The sequence below is a fragment of the Antechinus flavipes genome, chromosome 2, assembly GCF_016432865.1.
Source record: "Antechinus flavipes isolate AdamAnt ecotype Samford, QLD, Australia chromosome 2, AdamAnt_v2, whole genome shotgun sequence".
Lineage (NCBI taxonomy): Eukaryota > Metazoa > Chordata > Mammalia > Dasyuromorphia > Dasyuridae > Antechinus > Antechinus flavipes.
This window is the reverse complement of record NC_067399.1, coordinates 579,302,636-579,318,728: the sequence shown is the minus strand read 5'-3', so window position 1 is coordinate 579,318,728 and position 16,093 is coordinate 579,302,636. Positions and strand designations below refer to the sequence as shown.

At 39.7% G+C, this 16,093-nt stretch overlaps 1 long non-coding RNA gene across 1 annotated transcript; it reads right to left on the bottom strand.

Moving 5' to 3' along the window:
* Nucleotides 1–408: 408 nt before the first annotated feature.
* Nucleotides 409–9,728, bottom strand: LOC127551494 (uncharacterized). The gene is made up of 4 exons (XR_007951107.1): nt 9,393–9,728; nt 6,984–7,128; nt 4,982–5,064; nt 409–669 (listed from the first exon to the last, which is right to left on the bottom strand). It is a non-coding gene; the product is annotated as an uncharacterized LOC127551494 (long non-coding RNA).
* Nucleotides 9,729–16,093: the final 6,365 nt, after the last annotated feature.

The following is a 16,093-nucleotide window of genomic DNA, read 5'->3' as shown; positions in this document are numbered from 1 at the left end:
GAGAACTTGGTTTCTCTACCACCAGCATTTCCATCTGGCAATCATAAGGGTTATGGAATTAAAGTTGAAAGGTCAGTTAATCCAACCCTTCATTTTATAGATGAGATCTCATATTACACAGGATGCCAGAATTCCCTAGCATACATCTCTGATAATATCATTTCCCTGTCTAAAAATCTTCAAGGGTTCCCCATTTTTTATTGAATAACATTCAGACCCCTTGGGCTAATATTAAAGGGCCTTCACTTTAACAATTTTATAACCTACTTCAAACATGTAACTAAGTGTCTTGCAAGATTTAAAGCTTGGGAGAACTCTTAAAGATCATATAGTCCAACCCTATCATGTTTTAAATGACAAAACCAGAAAGGCTAATTACATAATAATCAGTATATAAAGATTGCCCCTGTAAATTAGCTTTATTCTCTAGCCAAACTGGCCCATATATTCTCTTTGTATATTTTATATATAAAGTACCTCTGGATTTTGCTTTATTGACTCCAAGTAGTCTTCCAGCCCAACCCTTCCCTGTTTACTCAGATGTAAATGGGTCTTTTCATCTTCTGGATTTCTGGAGCTGGAGTCAAGAAATTCTGAATTCAAATTTGACCTTAGTAGCTGGATGATCCTGGGCAAGTCACTTAAACTTGTTTGCCTCAATTTCCTCATCTGTAAAATGGAGAAAGAAATGGCAAACTACTATAGTACCTTAACCAACAAAACCCCAGTTGGGTTCAGAAAGAGTTGAATATGATTGAAATGAATGAATATCGGTAAGAGAAGCCCTGATTAGGGGTGCTTACCACCTTACTCTGACATTTTGCCATCAGATTTGCTTGCTGATTAACTTTTTGATCTTTAACTCCTTATATCTTTTGGACCTTCTCTCATTCCTTTCTCCCTCATCCCCTCTACCAGTCTCCAATCAAATTAATATTGCCATTGGAGAGATCATATGTCAATCAATTCGCCTTGGGTTTTTATCACCATCCCTGTGACTTCCCAAACCAAAATATCCAAATACCCTCTTCCTGACCATTACTACTTTATATATTTTGTCTTCCCCTTTTAGAATACCCAATCTTTGAGGATAGGGACTCTCTCAATTAAAAAAAAAATATATCTCCAGCACTTGACTTAAAGTAAGCATTTAGTGCCTTTTTATTCATTTAGTTCATTGTCAACTACAATGTGAGTTCTTTGAGGGCAAAGCCTATGCCATATTCATTTCTATCTCTGCCACAGCTTAGTGGAAGACAAGGCTTTACACGTAGTAAGTGCATAAAAAATGCTTGTTGAATGAGTGAAAATTTATACTTAGGAAATGAGGAAAATCTGTGTGTGTGTGTACATACATGGACTAATATACAGAAGCAGGACTTGCTGTGAAACCTTTCCAATTAATGGACCAGAAATTGACTTTGAATGTGTCCCTCCTCCCTTTATTTAATTAGTTTTCAGGGAGCACTGGACTTACCTCTTCTGCTGCCCTTAACTTAGAGCACAGCTCTCTTGAGGTCTTACTGTCTGCTCTTTTCTACTTGCAGACTGATTTGTCTTCTCCCCTATGCCTTGCTGTTATCTATGCCCTTTAGGTCTTTTCTGTTGAAATGCAAGTTTCTTGAGGGTAGGGACAATTTTTTCCTTTTTCTTTGTATCCCCAGTGCTTAAAAGTTCCTGGCACATAGCAAGTTTGCTTAATAAATACTTGTGGATTGATGTACCCTGTTCTCTACTTTAGAAATGGGAGAATGGGCTAAGAGAAGTGGCTAATAAGGGTTCTCCAGGTAGGAAGACTTCTCAGATCTTCATGACCAGTTGATGTTGAGTAGAGCCAGTCTAAAACTGATTTAAATAGTATTTGGGAAGTAAGATTCCAAGTAAATTCCAGGGAGAAGGAAGAAATTCTCAACCTAGATAGTGAGGGGGATTTTTTTGTACGTTGGATAGTAAATAAATAACATTCTCCTAAGCTAATTTTAATCTAACATTCTCCTAAAAACCAATTGCTTTTCTCTGAAGCCACATTTGAACATTTGTTGACTAGGGCTATAGTTTGGAAGTCAGTTGTTCTGAAAGCCCAGGGAAGGTGAACTAAGTGTGATGATCAGAGAAACCCATCTGGAGTCATCCTTTTGCCTCAGGCTGGATACCCTGGCTGAAAGGACAGAGGTTTCAGCCAAGTGACCCTGTATACATGTGTCCAGATACACATTAGAGACTTTTTTTTTTTTAAAGAGCTGGGTATGACCCAAGTAGAAGAGAGGAGCAAGTTAGTACCTACTGATGTTACTTTTTTTTTGGCTCTTCAATTTGGGGAGCACAGAAGACTGGGGTATAAAAAGACAAGCTATGAGGGATCATCTTCTTTCCTTTGGGAAAAATTTCATGTAATTGCTATTCTATGTGTGGATATCTGGGAAATGGTAAACCTGTAGAAATGGGATTTTGAAATCATCAAACTATAGAGTGTACAGACTGGGAAGGAGCTCAGAGACTAATGCATCTAATTCTTCATCATAATGACAAAAAAACTGAGGTTCATAGAGAGGACATGACTTGTGTAAGGTACACATTTTAGTTAGTGGCAACTAGGGACTAGCACTCATCTTCTGATTCCCAATCCAGTGGTTTTTCCAGTAATTATGTATATAGAAGACACCCAAGGAATGAGAATCTTAGGGAAGACAATAGTTCCTACAACTTGATGCAGGGGAAAATCCCAATCATTCTGCAAACTCAGGATTTGCAATATCATTCTAGTCTGCTCTGAAAATTCAGAGTTCCAGGTGTTTCTCAGTCAAGGAAGTAGCATTTGGATTGACCTGATATGATGACTGAGCTTTGAAATAGCATCTGTGGCAGCAACAGTAACAACTCACTTTGTTGCATTTTGTTCACAATGTTTTTATTTTTAAAAGAATCTCCTATGATTTAGGAAGATAGTCAGGCAGACAGAGAGGATGGATGGACGGATGGATGGATGGAAAGATGGACAGGTAGACAAAATTTGTGAGTTTTGGGGTGGGGGTGGACATGTGATTTCCTTAGGAGGAAACTCTCTTTACCAATGCTGATTAACACCTGTTCTTCAGCAATATTGTTATATCTTCTTTCATGACTCCGTGGACTATATCAGCTCCAGCCCTTATAAACTCCACTATCTATAGAAATCTGTCTGAATTCATACTTATTGTTTCCATGATACTATCTATCCATCTTGTCTCTATCATCTTAGAAAATCATTCGAAACCCTAAAAGTTAGGGTCACATGATCATTATGGGTCAGAGGTGGTCTTTCTGTCTCCAATGTAAACTCTCTTTACTTTGTCATGTTGCCTCTCAAATATCATACTTCAATATTTCTAGTAATACCAATGATGATCAGCATGGATAGTTTTAAGTTAGAAAATGCTTTATAGATGTAATCTCATGTAATTCTCATGGTAGCCTTGTGATGTTGGTGCTATTGTTAACTCCATTTTATAGCTAAGGAAACTGAAGATGAGACAAATTAAGTGCCTGAATATGATCACACAACTATTAAGTCTCAGGAATTTGAACAGGTCTTCTTGTTTCCAATTCTATATATTACTACATCACCAAGATCCAAAGTTTCATTGAGGTGAATATTCTTTCCCCAATCTCTTTCTCTCTTTCTCTCTCTTCCTTTAGATGGATAGATAGATAGATAGGTGAATACATAAACAGAAATAGAGATAAATGGATAAATAGACATACAGACAGAGATAGATAGGTGGATGGATTTATAGATAGATAGGAAGATGGATAGACAGAGACAGATAGATATACTCCTTCCATATAGAAAGTAAAGGGAATTTCTAGGGTTGATTAATGAATGAATGATCATAACAACTTGATTTGATTGATACTAGATATTCTGAATTTAAATCTTTCATTATTCCATATTGACTCTTTTCAGACCTGATGATTGGTGCAAGGTGGGATTGAAATTGAGTTAAGTCTGTGCCAAGGTGACTCCTAGAGATAAGGGAGTGAGGATATATGATTCCTTACCGATGACTTGAGTATCTCAGCTACATAGAGATTAGATCCATTGAGCATGTCCAATAGCTGAAGGAGGCAGATAGATAGAAAAAGAAGGAAGGGAGCCTGCCTTATGTGGGTGTCAATGTGGGAAGAGAAAAGAAATATGTTGAGAGAGGAAAAGAGAGAGAGAGACAGAGCCAGAGCCAGAGGCAGAGAGATAGAGACAGAAACAGAAAGACAAAGAAAAATCCCTCTATTTTGCAGACAGGAATGTTGAAAAAGAAAGAGTTTAAATAACTTGCCTGAGTTACTCAGTCACCTTTGAGTTCAGGTCTTTCTGTCTCCAGGTTCAATACTTTACCCGCTGTGCTATCTAAGTGCTTGCTAGCTGACTTCAAATAAGGGTATTTTCCCCAACAAGAGAAAGAGGATTGATTCCTGACTCAGAGGTTCTGGAATCAAATCTTATCACTATCACTATCTTAAATAAGCCACTTAATCTTTTGGGGCCTCAGTTTCTTCTGTAAAATGAGATACATCATCTCTCCTCCTTATATCCTCTGAGATACTCAATTACACACCTAAAATGGGAGCTAAGATTGTGCACATGGGTTAAGGCCAGTTTCATAGAGGACTTGATATGGCAGGCCAAGAAATATTGGCTTTAGTCAGTCAGTAGGCAATGGGGAGCTATTAGAAGTGTTTGAATAGTGAAGGACTATTATTAGAGCTGTGCATTTGGGAGATCACTCTGCAGCCTGTCCAGGAAGGGGCCTAGAAAATGAGGGAATTGGACTTATGGCCTCCAAGGTCTTCCTGGTTCTAAATCCCCAGTCCTTTGGCCTTGTCTCTTGGACCAAAGTAATAGTAGAATGAAGAGCTGCTAAGATATTTGGAAGAAGTTGGGGGAGGTTCAGGCATCTAGAAGATGGAATCTGACTAAGCAGAAGAGGGAAAGAGCAGTACTCACCAATATCCAGAGAGCATCCTCGATGTTCAGAGATCCTCCAAGTAAAACAGGGGAGAAGATAGGAGAGGAAGACTCTGTCAGACCTTAGATAAGAGAAATGGAAAACTCAGTAGAGGTAAACATGAATAGAACTTTTGAGTAGAATGTCTGTCTCTGTCTCTCTCTCTCTCTCTTTCTGTCTCTCTGTGTCTCTGTGTCTGTCCTTGTCTCTCTTAGTCTCTTCTCTGTCACTCTGTCTTTCTCTTTCTCTCTTTCTCTGTGTGTGTCTCTCTCTCTGTCTCTTTCTTTGTCTCTCTCTCTGTCTCTCGGTTTCTCTCTGTCTCTCTGTCTCTCTGTCTCTCCGTCTGTCTGTCTGTCTCTTTCTCTCTCTCTCTTCATCTTTGTCTCTGTCTTTCTCTGTCTCTTTTTTTCTCTCTCTCTGTTTTTCTCTGTCTCTGTCTGTCTGTCTCTCTCCATATTTTTTTCTCTCCCAACAGCTATCGTCCTCTCAAGGAGGGATTCTGGAATTGCTGATCATTTCTGAGAGCTTAACAAGGGAAGTTGGTGTGGGGGAGTGTGAAGATATCAAACACCCTAGACTGCATTCAGCTTGCAACACTCCCAAGTGCCACAGGAAACAGAAGAAAATGTCATTGGGTAATATTTTACAAAATTAATAAAAAATGCAATAAAACACAGATAACGTTACATTTTAAACTGTTAATATGCAACCACAGGGATACTTATGTAGGGAATTTGGTGGCCCTTGTTTCTATTTCAGTTTGATGCCACTGTTGTAGTGTAGAGATTTGGGAACAGGATTAAAAAAAATAGGGTTCATGTCTCTCTTCTGACACATGATGACTGTGTGATCCTAGGCAAGTCATTTAATTTCTCAGCATCTCCACACAATTCTGCACATTGCAAAGCAAGTCCTGCAGAGCAGCATTAGTCATCAAGTGTTTATTCCCTAGAAGTTCTCTAAACCAGTGAAAGCACAAGTCTGGTCTCCCTACTTCACCAAAAGACAAAAGAGGAGGGAAAAGGGAAACTGATGTCTCTGAAGCAATCTCTGCAAAGGTTCCATGTAGGCCTCAGTCCTAGTATTCAGATATCTTCTCCTTAACAGAACTTGATTCTATGTTGCCTAAAAGGAAATGACAGGGGAAAGGGGTTTGATCTGAACATGGGATAGTCCCTTCTCTTTGGGGACTGGTCCAGAAATGGAATTAGGACAAGGAATTTGAACTGTAATCAATATAGGCAGAAAGGCCCATCTTTTCCATTTCTGAGTCCCTCCCTCCAAAGTTGAGGGGAAAAAAAAAACTCTACAGTTTTGGGAGAAGAGAAAGAATGTGTCCCTCCATGGACTCAGGATTTGCTTGATGAGCATAGCTCAACCCTAACTCCTAAGAACCTTCATTTAAATCTTGAATGTTGGAGAAATGAGGAATTTTTATCTAAGGGGAAAGTACAACAGAGTTTTGAAAACTGTGGCCTGGGAAAGCTCCATTTTGTTCTAGGATGGACCCAATCTGGGGATATGCTATAAAGAATAATTATGATAATAGCTAATATTGATATAATGCCTATACAGAGGTCCTCAAACTACGGCGCGCGGGCCAGATGCGGTAGCTGAGGACGTTTAACCCCCTCATCCAGGGCTATGAGGTTTCTTTATTTAAAGACCCACAAAACAAAGTTTTTGTTTTTACTATAGTCTGTCCCTCCAACAGTCTGAGGGACAGTGAACTGGCTTCCTATTTAAAAAGTTTGAGGACCCCTGGATATGCACAGCATTGTGCTGAGTGTTTTACAAATATCACATTTGATACAACAATCCTGGGTGCTGTTTGTTTATCCTCATTTATGGATGAAGAAACTGAGACAGAAAGATTAAGTGATCCCAGTCACACACTTAGTAAATGTCCATCTGAGGCTGAATTTGAACTCTGGTCTTCCTGATTCCAGATTAGCACTCTATCCACCGTACCACCTACAAAGATAACAAATTAATTCATACCTGAGGAAGGAGAACCTGGCCTGTGTCACAGTTCCTGGAGGTACAGCTGCCGATGTTGGAATCCGGGCTTGGTGGCGGCCATGCTAGGAATATTGCTTGCAAACTGTCCTTTCCTCTTAAGATATTCCCATGTTCTAGCAGCTGTCTGCAGGGATCAGGAATGGAGGTTTGTATCCTACCCCTTCGATGCCTTCCACCCCTCCTTCCCCCAACCCTAGTTGATATTCCTCACTTTTAATTCTCCCATTAGATTCTCTCCATGAATCACAGTAAAGGAATGGAGTTTCCCTAGAGCTAGCATAGGCTGGCATTTCCGTCCTAGCTCCCACCCCCAACACACACACACACACACACACACACACACACACACACACACACACACACTGACTAGAACTAGAAGCCTTAGAAAACCGTCAGTGGCTTCTTCATCAGTGTTTCAGCAACACTACTCATCCTGTCCCACCTAACCTTTCTTTGAGGCTATTTGAGGTTCCCTAAATCCCTAATTTGTTTTAGTTATATTCAATTCTTCCCACCCCTCCAAACTCTGTTATGAAGACCAGATGGCCCCAAGTAAATTATTCACAAAATAGCCCCAGTCTTGAAAAGAGGCACAGGCATTTCGAATGCTACCTAGGCAGGGTCTCTTTTAGGGACAAGATCTTTTTTCCCCCCACCCAGGGAGAAGGGGTCTAGTTTCATTGGTTTCCATTTTGAGAATTTCTCTGAAACTGATAGGTTTTTTTTAACAGGATTATTTTTATCCCAAAGAGATTTTAAAGAAGGGAAAAGGACCTGTATGTGCAAGAATGTTTGTGGCAGCTCTCTTTGTAGTGTCCAGAAACTGGAAACTGAGTGGATGCTTGAATAAATTATGGTATATGAATATTATGGAATATTATTGTTCTATAAGAAATGACCAGCAGGATGATTTCAGAAAGGCCTGGAGAGACTTACATGAACTGATGCTGAGTGAAGTGAGCAAGACCAGGAGATCATTATATACTTCAACAACAATACTATATGGTGATCAACTCTGATAGACATGGCCATCTTCAGCAATGAGATGAACCAAATCAGCTCCAATGGAGCTGTAATGAACTGAACCAGCTATACCCAGCAAAAGAACTCTGGGAGATGACTATGAACCATTACATTGAATTCCCAATCCCACTATCTTTGTCCGCCTGCATTTTTGATTTCCTTCACAGATTAATTGTACACTATTTCAAAGTCCAATTCTTTTTGTGCAGCAAAATAACTGTATGGACATGTATACTTATATTGTATTTAACTTATACTTTAACATATTTAACATGTATTGGTCAATCTGCCATCTTGGGGAAGGGGTAGGGAAAAGGAGGGAAAAAGTTGGAACAAAAGGATGTGCAACTGTAAATGCTGAAAATTGACATATATCTTGTAAATAAAAAGCTATAATAAAAAAAAGAGGATTCTTTTAAAGTAGGATCTTAAAGGAGGTCTCTACTGGGATGGTAGGGAGGAGTTATACTCTTAAACACTATTACTCAAATGACATTGTCTTCATTTTTGGGGGTTTGAACTAAAAAGTTTGGACAGAGAGGGTAGCCTTCCTTTCTTTTCTTTCATAGTTTTGACCATGACACTCCCCAGTTCAAGAAACTTCACTGGCTCCCTAATGTCCATAAGATAAAACACAAACTATTCATTTTCCCTTGGCAAACCATGCTCCTTTACAATCTGGCTTCAATCTGGTTTTCATATTGATTTCACCTGACTCCTCTTCATGAACCCTCTATATTCTAGTTAAACTGACTTACTTTCCATCCCCTTGCATCCCTCACTCCCACCCCTATGTCTACAACACTCTCCTTCTCCTGTCAGCCTCTGGGAATCCTTAGTTCTTTTCCAGGATCAAATCAAGAGCCATTTTCTCTAGGAATCTCTTTCTAATCCTTGCCCCACCCCCACACCTCTTTTGTATTTTGTTCCAGATTGCTTTGCATTTAGTTGCCAAATATTTTGTATTTACTAATCTATGTACACAGTGTTTCCTACTTATAAGATGCAATGCCTTGAAGGCAGCTGCTGTTTTCTTCACGTTTTTGTGGACCAGTCCCTGGAACAGTGTATAGTGATCAATGAATGCTTCTTGACTAATTGAATAAGCAGTTGACTGATTTGGATAATTCTGGTCATGATACTCCCTGCCTAAGGACAAACAGATAGAAACAAATCCCTATGGAAACACACGCAGCTTCACACATCCTGCTAGATACATTTGGTGCAGTTCCTGGCACATAGTAAGTGCTTTATAAATCCTTACTGATCGATTGGTTAATTGACTGATGCTATGTCCAGGCTTCCTCTACTTTGAAGGAAGTGAAACAAATTCAAAAAGTTCTTTCTGTCCCATCGGGACCACACCTTGTCCTTGGCTGGTCTCCATGATGCCGTCATCCTGGCATTTTCTCTTTCTTTGGTCCAGTTCAGTTCCAGTCCCTGCCCTCCTTTTCCTTTCTTCCCCTCCCCCAGTTCCCGACCTTGTTCCCAGGCAGTAGAAGTGGTGGTGGTGGGAGGACAAAGGCAGCTTTCAGGACTGGGGCTTGGGTATGTCTGGCCCTGAAGATCTGGGATCTTCCCCATCCTTGGTCTGTTTGCAAAAAGTTCTGAAAGGAATTATTTCACAGTGTTAGTTTTTTGTAAATAGATGTCTCAGGGCAGAAACTGCAATGTGAAAATGTGTGTTCCATCTTACTTTCTCAGATTCCAGTTTATATCACCTCCTTATCCAAGAATCTGATCTCCTCCTCATTCCCAGAGTAAGCCTGTCATCTAAGCTGATCCACTTTCTGGTCCCAACCTCCCTTCCCAATCCCACCTCTCATTGTTTCCCTTTCCCAACTCTCCTCTTAGAAATGTCCTTATTCACACTTTCCACTCCCACTAAATCCCACCTATGGAAAATTCTTGAATTCCTATTTTCCAAACTGAAATATCTCCTTTCTCTTCTGAGTATTATCCTTTTTCTTCAACAAGATAGGAAGTTTTGTGGGACAAGAACATTTCATATAAATCCTTTTATTCTCCATATATCATTTGGAAGCTATAAGTCCAGATCTCATAAGAAGGCCCTGAGAAGACACCCCACTGCCACTATAGAGCAAATGGGCAAATAGTAGATGCTGAATGTGGATTTATTCATTCAGTCAATATATCTAATAATGATGATTCACAATGAGATAGAGAGACAGCCTGGTATGGTGGATGGAGAACAGGCAATCATGCCAGAGAAATCTGGTTCAATTCTGAACTCTGACACATCCTGGCTATGTCATCCAGAAGAAATCATAGAACTTCTTCATGCTATTAGGCAAATCTATAAGATTGTAAGTTGCAGAGAAGTCTTTAGTCTGCATTAGTGAAGAGAGTTTTCTTACTGGAAATTCCTTATACTAATGAATCATAGCTCTGGAGAAGGATAAATAATTTTCCTAAAATTTCCCAGGTGGTGAGGGTTGGAGAAGAGATTTGAGCCCAGCTCCCCTGATTTCAGGGTCATTGAATTTTCTATGGTACCATGGTGCTCCCCACTATGTATGAGGCTGTTTGTGTATGAATACATGAATGGTTGTATTTGCACATATGCTAGTGAGAGAGTCCTTTTTCAGGTGCCCCTAGTGTTGTTTACTCCTCATAGTTCAGTGCTAGGAGGCCCCCTTTTATCTGGGGAACCAGTGTGGGGGTGGTGGGAAGATTCAGGGAAAGCCAGAACAGAGCCTCCCAGGATTAAGACATCAGGCACAGAAGGGGTGGCAAGAGGGAGGTGGAGATGCTCTTTTATTGTTTCCTAGGGCTTAGTCTTATTTCCTGCATGCTCAGTGTAAAACCCTCTTGCTCTATAGTGGCAATGGGGGGGGGGTCTCCCCAGAGCCTTCTTATGGGATTTGGACTTATTGCTATATGGCCCCCAGTGACCCAGGTGGGGAAGACAGGCTGGGAAGGGGACCCTGTATATTACTCGTCTTTATTGCTTTGTCCTTCAGTTTGATTGCTGAGGGAGGCCAGGATCATCTCCCAGGTTTCCCCTCCCCCAACTCTGCCCCCCAGTAGTTCTTCCTGCAGCACCAAAGACATCAACCCCATTTGTCTGGGTCCCCACACCTCCAAATCCTGGGACAGAAGAAGGCCTGACTGTCATATTTCCCACAGTCCTCCACACCCGCAGCTCCTTTGTGTTTCATTCGATTTCCTTTTTATAGCCAAACATCTCCAAATTCCCCTCTCTTTTCTCCATTCTGCAGTTGGGCTCCTGCCACACCCTATACACATTCAAAAAGTTCACCACAGGTTAATTTTCTTCCTCCTTGAGAACTCCCTCGGCATTCAGCACTGTGGGTCAGCCCCTTCTTGAATTCTTCCCCTAGGATTTCCAGACATGACTTTCCCTCAATTCAATTAAATTTAATTCAATCCAACAAAGACATATTAAATGTCTACTATGTACAAAGCACTGTGCTAGGTACTAGAGATACAATATCGAAATTAAGTAGGCCCTGACTTATGGGGTGTTTCAGGTGTAATGTATGTGCAAGTAAGTATTTTCAAAATATATTCAAAGTAACACAAAATAATTTGAAGAGGAAGAGGGAATTAATGACTGAGGGAATCAGGAAAGGCCTTCTATTGAATTATCCTTGAAGGAAGCTAATGATTCTAAAAGACCTGAAAGGATGCATAGTAGAAGTGGACCATCATCTGGCAAGGCAGACAGGAAGGAGATGAAATCTCTTGGATGGGGAATAGTTAGCAGCCCAATCTAAATTTTAAAAAGCGCCGAGGAGAAAATGGAAAAGGAGCCCGGAAAGATTATTTTGTAGAAGGCTTTAAATGCCAGCTATGTCTAACCTGTCTGATTGGTCTCTCACTCTTGCCTCCTGATCTGTGGGTGCTCCTGAAGATTCCGTCCCTAACCTTCTCTGTTCTCTCTCCAACCTTTCTCTCCATGAGCTTATACACTCCCTTAAAATGAGATACTGACATCCAAACCTTTATCCCATTCCCCTCAAACTTCTGTCAATGGAGCTGCTGCCCTGACAATTACTAGGGGTTGAAACTCTGGAGAATGGATAGAGACTCATAAGGAAATCAATGTCTAAGTTCTAAGTTCTAACGTCTTAGTGCCTGTATATTAGATGGCACTATGGATATAGGAAGGAAGATCTGAGTTCAAATCCAGCCTCATACACTTATTAGCTGTGACAGCTTTGTTTCCTCATCTGTAAAATGAGAACAATAATAGCACCTACCTTTCAGTATTGTTGTTAGGATCAAATGAAATAATATTCATAAAATGCTTAGCAGAATGCTCAGCACTAAGCATCACATAAATGTTGGTTGTTATCATCATCATCATGATCCTATCCTGGACAAAGCAGGAACACCGATGTGGGGAAATAGGAACATCCTTTTTAAAGATTGTAATGTTCTTCTCTAAAATGTAATGTTCTCCGGGAGCAGGTTTCTTGGGGGGCTTCTGGAGGCAGCCTTAGTTTCAGTTCAAAGTAATAATCACTTCAAATGCAGCCAGGAGTTAAAGTCCAATCCTTTATTGTCTCTTTCCAAGTCTTGTCTCTTTTCCTGGGCCCAGTTAGCTTTCTTAGAGACCTATCTCTTTCCTTGGCTCCTGCTGCCAGTCCTTTGTGTTCTCTGCCTCTGCCAGCTTCTTGAGGTCCTCCTGAATGTGTCTTGGTTACTGTGGGGGAGGCAGGAGGACTGACACCACTTCTCTGTTTTCCCTAGTTCTCCTTCTGGCTGAGTTTGTCCGAGCTTATGTCCTCTCTCATCATAGGTGTGAATCTTGTGGAACTATAGTAAGGACTAAGGACATGTACTGAACTAGAGAACTGTTAAGCACCAGGCTAAATTAGATAAACTACTGCCTATCAATTCCATTGACTTAGTACCTTGTTTCAAGTTCTGGCCCATAACAAAAGATGGCTTTGAAGATAACATCATTAGTCAATGAATGCCTAGAACAGTTGAAGAAGAAGAAGAAGAGGAAGAGGAAGAGGAGGAGGAGGAAGAAGAAGAAGAAGAAGAGAAAGAGGAAGAGGAAGAGGAGGAGGAGGAAGAAGAAGAAGAAGAGGAAGAGGAAGAAGGAGAAGGAGAAGAAAAAGGGGAAGGGGAAGGAGAAAGGAAAGGAGAAGAAGGGGAAGAAGAAGCAGAAGAACTTTCAATGTGGAGACCCTTGATTGAAATTATAGGAGATAAAAGTGGAAAAAATGGAAAAGATAGCATAGAAGCTTGAGGTAATTGCTAGTGTTTATCTTGTGCCAATGTTCTGAGCATTTTGCTTTGCGATAGTCATTGGTTTTCCTATTCTGTATCCCCTCTTTCTTCTCTTCCATGATTCAGATCCATAAGTCGTCCCCTCCTCATTCACTTCCTTCTCATAGAACTCTCTCATGTTCATTCCAAAAAAAGCATAGGGTTGTATCTGGTGATGTGCCAGAGCCAGTTCAAACTGGCACAGAAGAGTCAATTATTAGATTTTTTGGATGAGCATTTATACCTCAGAAACAATTTATTATTTATTAGTTGTCCAGACTTAAATGGTAGAGAAAACGTTAAAAATGCAGATTGAATCTAAGGGGACATCATGAGTACATGCCCTCCTCCTACTTAGAGCTGGTTGTTAAACATTTAGCAGCACATCACTGTTATAGTAGATTATAAGGGAGAGATTAAGCATCCATATAGTGCCTGTTGGGTGCCAAGTATCATGCTAAGATACTTATTATCTCATTTGGTCCATTTGCTCAGTATGAGTAATAGTGAGCAAGAAAAGATCATAAAAAAGGCTAGTATGATCTTGGGCTTCATTTGAGTGTCCAGTCTTGAGAGAGAATAATGCAACAGTGTTCTACCCTCCATGTCTGGAAGTTTAGAAGTTTACTTTTGAACACATTTCAGCAAGGATTCTAACAGACTGGAGAGTAGAACAAAGCTTCTTCTTTTTAATAATTTACTATTTTATTTTTCTCCAATTATGTGTAAAAACAATTTTAACATTCTTTTTTTTAATTTTGAATTTCAAATTGTCTCTTTCTCCCTTCACATTGAGAAGACAAGTAATTTAATAAAAATTATACACAAAGAACAAAGGTTCTTAAGCTTTATAGTGTCTTGAACCCCTTTGGTCCAGTGAAACCAATGGACTCCTCTGTATAATGTAAATGCATAAAACCCCATATATAGGATTAATATTATGTTGAAATAGAGTTATCAAAATATTTTTTTAACATTAACAAGTTCATGAACCCCACATTAAGGCCCTCATAGAAGAAGGCAACCAGGTTGATCAAAGAAGCAGAGACCCAGCAGAGCTATAACTAGTGATTTTGGTGTTCTAGTGTTGCAGCTTGGGGCCAAACCACACTAAGTAGTTCCAAAAAGCCTGAAATGTGCCCCCTCCAATCAGCTGTGTAATTGAACATGTAAAAATAATACAAGAAGGAATTTCAAAATGGCTTTTCAGTGTCAGATTCGTAATGTTCCCTACCCTGGGGACGTCTACAATATCTTTGCAGATCAGGGTGATTGCTGCCTCATTGTCCAGACAACTTAACAGAAAGTGAGTAGAGTTTTGAGTGTAGACAGACTGGAGAACTTGAATGGATATGACTGCAGTTTCATTGCAATGAATAAAGAGAATAAATATGGAAAGCAGTCATTGCTTTTTGCTGGAATTTCTAGAGGGGGATGGAATAGAATTGAAATCCTCCTAAAGGAGAAAGGCCATTTGATACAGAACACAAAGATCAGGAGTCAGGAACGAGATTCAAATCATGATACTGCCACTTCCTTTTCACCTATGTGATCTTGGGCAAATCATTTACCATCTGCTCTTTATGAAATGAGAAAGTTGGACAAGATGACCTCTAAGGATTTTCAAATCTAAACGTATGATATCTTTGATAGGTTCATTGGGGATTATCTAGTGCAATTATGAGCTTTGGAGTCTCATTATCTTTTCACTCCACCAGAGGGAGTAGCACAGAGATTATTCCTCATCTTTGGGGAGAAGCATTGCTGCTTGGGAAGGTAGATTGGAGAGAAGGCAGTTTGTTGGAAAACCAGAAGGGAAAAGAAATCCTTGAGGAAGAGATCAGAAAGGTGAGTGGGGGAGAAAATCAACATGATGCAGAGATCACAGATATGAAGCTGAAAGGAAACTGAAAAGTCATCAAATCCAACTTTCTTGAAGATAAATGGGAGAGTAAATTAAGGGAGGATATCATCCTCAGGGAAATAAACTCTAATCAAGGATGTAGACAAATATTTGTAACAGTTCTTTTTTGCAGTCTTAAAGAATTAGAAATTGAGGTGGTGTCCATCAATTGGGGAATGGCTGTACAAGTCAGGGTAGAGAACTATGATGGAAGGCTATTGTGCTATAAGACATGATGAAGGGAATAGTCTCAGAGAAACCTGGGAAGACTTTGAATATGATGATGAGTGAAGTGATTGAAAACAGGGGAATTTTTTATGTAATGATAAAAATATTATAAAGATAAACAACTTTGGCAGAGTTGGGAATTTTTATCAAATACAAGAACCAACTACAGCTCCAAAGGAACCATGATGAAACAGAAAGAGAGATGATAGACTCAGTGTGCAGATTGAGGCTTATGTTGTTTTTTAAATTCTGAACTTAAGAAATAAAAACAAATATTTTCATAACAAAGTGGAATAGAAAAAAAAGAGGATTGCACCTGAAATTGTAGATCTATTATGTGCAACTTGCTATTCCTTTTAAATATATAACAAAATTATCATGTAACTTTCTTTTTTTCCCTCCCTTCCATAGTTCCCATTAGACACACATACATACACCTATGTATGCATGCAGATGCATCCAGATTTTCTTTCGTAGAACCATGGTTTGTTTGTTTGCTTGGGGTGGAGAGAGAATTTGGACAAGGTCAATATGTAATTTCTGATGCATGTTACAATAGAAAAGTATTCGACTCTCCCTTTTTATTTTGTTTATTTTTATTTTTAAATGACATTTTATTTTTCTAAATGCATGCAAAGATAATTTTCAACATTCACCATAGAAAACC